The sequence below is a fragment of the Cavia porcellus genome, unplaced genomic scaffold, assembly GCF_034190915.1.
Source record: "Cavia porcellus strain 051 isolate PalLab524CR breed Dunkin Hartley unplaced genomic scaffold, mCavPor4.1 scaffold_14, whole genome shotgun sequence".
In the NCBI taxonomy this organism is placed as follows: domain Eukaryota; kingdom Metazoa; phylum Chordata; class Mammalia; order Rodentia; family Caviidae; genus Cavia; species Cavia porcellus.
The window spans coordinates 59653444-59659427 of NW_026947497.1; positions in this window are offsets into that span (position 1 = coordinate 59653444).

Here is a 5984-nt window from a genome sequence, read left to right on the forward strand (position 1 = left end):
CAGGGATATATCTCAGTGGTATAAGCAACTGCCTGTCAAGTGCAAGGTTCTGAGTTTGATTCCTGGTAGCAAAATTTAAAACAATGTAGAATTTTCAGAAACAGTTTCAGGTAAACACTGACAAAGGGGACAAATCTTTTTGCTGGAGACAGACTCTTTAATAAGCGGTAATGGGAAACAATATCCACATGTGAATAGACCCTATCTTTCAACATCCACTAAGCTAAAACCAAAATGAAACAAAGATCTAAAAATTGAAAAAGAAATATTTATGCTGCTGATAAAATAAGTGAAACTCTTAAGGACTTAGGTTTAGGCAAAGACTTCCTTAACAAGAAATAATAACAAGAATCAGCAAATGAGATCATATCAAATGAGATCACAACTCGCACAGCAACCCTATGCAGCCAGTGATCTTGGTGTATAGACTGGGACCTGGTAGGGCCATGCCCAGTGACCTTAAGCAGCCTGGGATCTTTGGTGAATCACATGGTTCAAGCTTAAGGCCTATACAATGTACTCTACCATGCAGCCTTGATGTGTCCCAGTGTCCTGAAGCAACTGGGGAGCATCGGTGTACCAAGTGGTGTGAGCTTAAGGCCCATACAGCATACTCCATCTAGCTGTGCAGCCCTGCCACCCTGCTCAGAATCTGGTAGGGCCTTGCCCAGTGACCTCAAGCAGTTAGGAGCTTCAGGACACTGTGATTCAAACTGAAGGCTTACACAGCATAATAATCCACCTCACTGTTCAGCCTTGATATGCTGCTTGGAACCTGGTAGGGCTCTGTCCAGCACCCCTGCACAGCCGGGAGCCCTGGTATATGGCTTAGAACCTGGTAAAGCCCACCTAGTGACCTCAAGCAACTGAGGAGCATCAGTGTTATGAGATTAAGGCTTGTACAGCATAATCCACCTAGGGTCTCACTAAGCAACCCCAAGCAACCAAAGAGCCTTGGTGTGCCCTTACAGTTCTGATAGTGCCCCACTCAGCAACTCCAAGCAGCCATGGAGCATATGCTCAGCATTCCAACAACTCAAGGAGCCTTGGCACACTCTGTGGGGGCGTGCTGAAGGTTCACCCAGCACACTCCACTCATTCTAGAAGGCTTCCATGAAAAGGGTGAAATTACCTCAGATCCTGTGGAAATATAAAAGATCATCAGTCCCTACTTCAAAAATCTTTACTCTTATAGGTTGGAAAACACAAGAAATGGCCAGATTCCTAGAAACATATGAATTGCCAAAGTTAGGTCAAGATGTAAAACTGCTGAGTGACCCAATTTCAGTTAATGGAATTGAAATGTAATTAGTACTTACCAACAAAGAAAAGCGCAAGTCCCAGTGGATTCACAGCTGAATTCTACAAGAAATTCAAGGAAGACTTAATGCCAACACTCCTCCAACTCTTACATGGAATTGGAATGTAACCAATTTCCCTAACTCATTCCTAGAAGTGAGTTTTACCCTAATACCAAAACCAGAGAAAGAACCAACCAAAAAAGAGAACTACAGGCCAATATCACTAATGAACATAGCATAGGTGCAAAAATCCACAATAAAACACTGACAGAATTCAGCAAGTTATGTAAAGGATTATGCACCATGACCAAATGGTAATAGATCATATCAATAGAGCAAAAGATAAGAATACATGATCATCTCAGTAGATGCATTAAAATTTTTGATAAAGTCCAAAACTCATTTATGATAAGAACCCTACAGAAAATTATAATAGATGGTATTTATCTCAATCTAATAAATGGTGTCTATGACAAACAAACAGGCAGCATCATATTAAAGGGCCCAAAACTGAAAGCTTTCACTCTAAAATCAGGAACAAGACAAGGCTATCAACTAGCACAACTCCTATTCAATATAGTTTTGGAAATGTTAGCCAAAGAAATTAGATAACAAAGAGAAATAAAAGGAATAAGGATAGGAAAGGAAGAAATTAAATTATCTTAAATTATCCTTATTTGCATACGACATGATACTCTACATGGAAGACACCCAAAACTGCATTAAAAGATTTCTATATGTAATAACTGAATTCAGAAATATAGCTGGATACAAAGTCAACACTCAAAAATCAATAATAGCACTCCTGTACACAAACAAGAAACTTACCAAGAGTGAAATAAGAAAAACTACAACTTTCATAATAGAATAAAAAATTAAATATTTAGAAATCCACCTAAAAATGAAAATTACAGTACTCTGAATAAAGAAACAAAAGAGAATTCAGAAAATGGAAAGATATTCACTGTTCATGGATAGGAAGAACAAACATTGAGACTATGGCCATTCTCCCAAATGATCATACAAATTTAATGCAATTTCAATCAAAATACCATTAGCAAACTTCACAGATCTAGAGAAATTATTCTTAAAATTTATATGGAACCAAAAGAGACCTAGAATGTCAAAGGCAATTGTGTCCAACAAAGACATAGCAGGAGGCATCATAATATCTGACTTGAAGATATATTACAAAGCTTCTGTGATAAAATCAGTATAGTACTGGAATAAAAGCAGTCCTTAAAAATCAATGGAATAGATTAAAAGATACAACCACAAATACAAATGTATTCAGTAACCTCATCTTGACAAAGGGGCTAAACCTGTTTTCTGGAAGAAAGGCAGTCTTTTAATTAGTGGTGCTGGAAAAACTGGCTTTTCACATGCTGAAAGCTACAACTAGACCAATGCCAACTACTATGCACTAAACTAAAGTTAAAGTGGATCAAAGATCTAAGTATTAAAATAGAAACACTAAATCTCCTGGAAGACAAAGTATGTAGAAGACATAGGAATTAAAGACATAGGAATAGCCAGAGAGTTCATGAACAAAAATCAAACTGCATGGTAAATACTTCCCAGAATCAACAGCTGGGATCCTATCTTATTAAAAAGTTTTTGCACATCAAAATTAATCTCCAACAGCATAAAAAGGAAACCTACCAAAAAAACCCTTACCCAGACATATATCTTGAACATATAATCTATCTTGAACATATAAAGAATTAAGGAAGATCATTCTCCAAATTTCAAACACTAAGTCCAAAAATGGACATCTGAGATGAAGACACACTTCTCAGATGAAGAAATAAAAATGGCAAATAAATATATGAAAAAATGTTTCAGCATCACTGGTCATTAGAGAAATGCACATTAAAACTACCCTAAGATTCCATCTCACTCCAGAAAACATGGTCAGGTTTTAGAAAACAATCAATACCAAATCTGGAAAGGTTGTGGGGTAAAAGGAATTCTTCCATACTGTTGGGAGGAGTGTAGACTTGTGCAACTACTGTGGAAATCAGATAGAGGTTCCACAAAAGCTGGGATTGGAGGTCCTATTTAACCCAACTATCCTGCTTCTGGGCATGTTCCCAGAAGAATTAAAAACAGCATCCCTCAGTGGTATATGGGCACCCATGTTTACAGCAGCACAATTTGTAATAGCCAATCTTGAAAACAAACCAAATTCCTACCAACTGAGGAACGGGTGAAAAAGATGTGGTATTTTTATAAAATGGAGTACTACTGTGCTAAAAGGAAAGATCACATGTAGCTTTTATAGACAAATGGATGTCACTTGAGCTCATACTTCTAAATGGAAAAACTCAAACTCACATGTGTACGTACCATATTGTCTTCCTGGTGTAAGAAACTGAAACATTAAATAAGATCCAAAATCTTCAGTAACATTGTGAAGGGGTAAGAAACTGCTGAATGGGGAAAAAAAGCTCAGAACTAGAAAACAAGAAGGGAAAAGAAAAAAATATATAAATTTGTATATACATACATAAGATAGCTAAGATGATTGTACTACTAATTCTACTAGTTCTTGGAACAAAATAGTTAATACTTATAGGAATAGATCAATTTGCATGTCTGTATCAGGTAATCTAAGTTACTTTTGAAGATAACTATGCAAAATAACAATCTTTGTTAAGTTTCTTCTATCTTGTTTTGAAAGCTTATATTGTTATTGTTCCTGGTTTTGTAATCCTTGTTTACTTGTCTCTTTTATTTCTTGTTTTTCTTGTATTCTTGTTTTGGTTTTTCCCACTTTAAAAAAATGAGAATACAAGAGAATAGACAGTCTACAGAATAGGAAAAAAAAAGAACCTTTTAGCTATTTCTGAGACAAAAGGCACAAGGCTAGAGATAAAATTCAGCTGCACAATGGCTACATGACAAGCACAAGATCCTGAGTTACATTCCCCACCCCACAAAAAACCAGAACTAGTATCTAGAATACTTACTCAAAAATAGTTAAATCCTCTCCAAATTTAAAGATAAAGTTTAAAAATGGGCATGTGAAATTAACAGATAAATTCTCCAATGAAGAAATATAAAAGACAATAAATACATGAAAAGATGTTTAGAATCAAGAAATTCAAATTAATATATCAATTTAACTCAAAGGAAAACATTTAACTTCAGAAAGAATGGATACCATCAAGAAATCAGCCAAAACAAGTATTGACAAGGCTGTAGGGATAAAAGAACTCTTCTCCATTGTTAGTGGATATGTAAACTGATACAGCCATTATGAAAATCTATATGGAGATTTTTCAAACATATGAAAAGAGAAATTCCATTCCATTTATCTGCTTCTGCATATCTTACCAGGAGAGCTAAACATACCATAGAGATGTATGCATACCCATATTTATAGTAGCATAATGCATAATTGCTAAATGTTGTAAACAGTTTTTGTGTCCATCAAATTAAATTAATGGATAAAAAAATATATTTATACACAATCAGGTACTTCTCCAATATAAAGATAGACAAATTTGAATCATTTGTAGGAAATAAATATAGCTTGAGTTAATTATGATAAGCAAATTAAATCAGATGCAACCTTAAATATCACAAAATTTCTCTTATATGAAAACTACCAAAAGAAAAACAAATTGCAACATAAAAGACAGACGATAGGAAAAATGAGAAAAAAATAATTCAGCCCAGACAAGTTGTACCTTCATATAGTATAACTGTCTTATGTGTTTTAAGATCTTTTTGCCTATTATTTTGGTTTTTAATATGTAATATATGAAAACTAATTTTATAATTTTTTTAAATATGTAAATAAACCTAATGCTGATAACATAAAAGGACATGGAGGAAAGGGAGAGAAATAGAGATGTATGATACACAGGTACTAGTTCACTAAAATGAAGATAATCACTATGTACTGCAAGCATATACTAATAAAAAATAAAAATTAGTAAAAAAGCTTATGAAGAAAAGCTTCCAACTAAAATAGTACTTATATTTGGGAACAATTTGCACTACTCTTCTAGACAAGGAATAACAAACTGTAAGTAAGCTAAGAGTACAGAACAAATACTACCCAAATTACATTGTGGCTAAGTGCTTTCTTCTGTAAAAGGAATAACAGTGAAAAATAATCAGAGCAAAAACTTGTCTTCCCAGAAATGTTTTCACTAGATGCCTTCAAAGAACTTTGCAAACTTTTCTAAGAGGAAAATAAGTCACTCAGTTTGATTGGCTAAATCTTCTTTACTGTGCAAAATAAAGTAGCCAGGCTGTTCCAATGTGTTTGCTTTATTTCTTCCCCCACCCAGTCTAGAAAGCAGTGCACCCATTTATTTCAATATGCCAGCAATTACCAAGCAAAGAATGTCTGTAATAAGGACATTAGTAATAAAAAGGCCATGGCCCTTTTTCTCTTCCTATGCTGCTTCTAATGTAAGGGAACATTTCAAATACCAAGTCCAAGAATAATTTTTGAGCCAAACAATATTGAAAGGCTTGCAGCAGGTAGATATACAACCTGTTTGTGTCTCGAATTTAATTTTTTTTTAAATCGCCTCTTCAGAGTTCCCAGTTTGGTGAATTCAAGAGTAACTTTGAATGCAATAAATTCTGAGAACAACTCTCTTTGATAGACTGAGTGAGTTAGGGATAGTGATCATTCATAAAATAAAGACAAAAGGAAGGGTT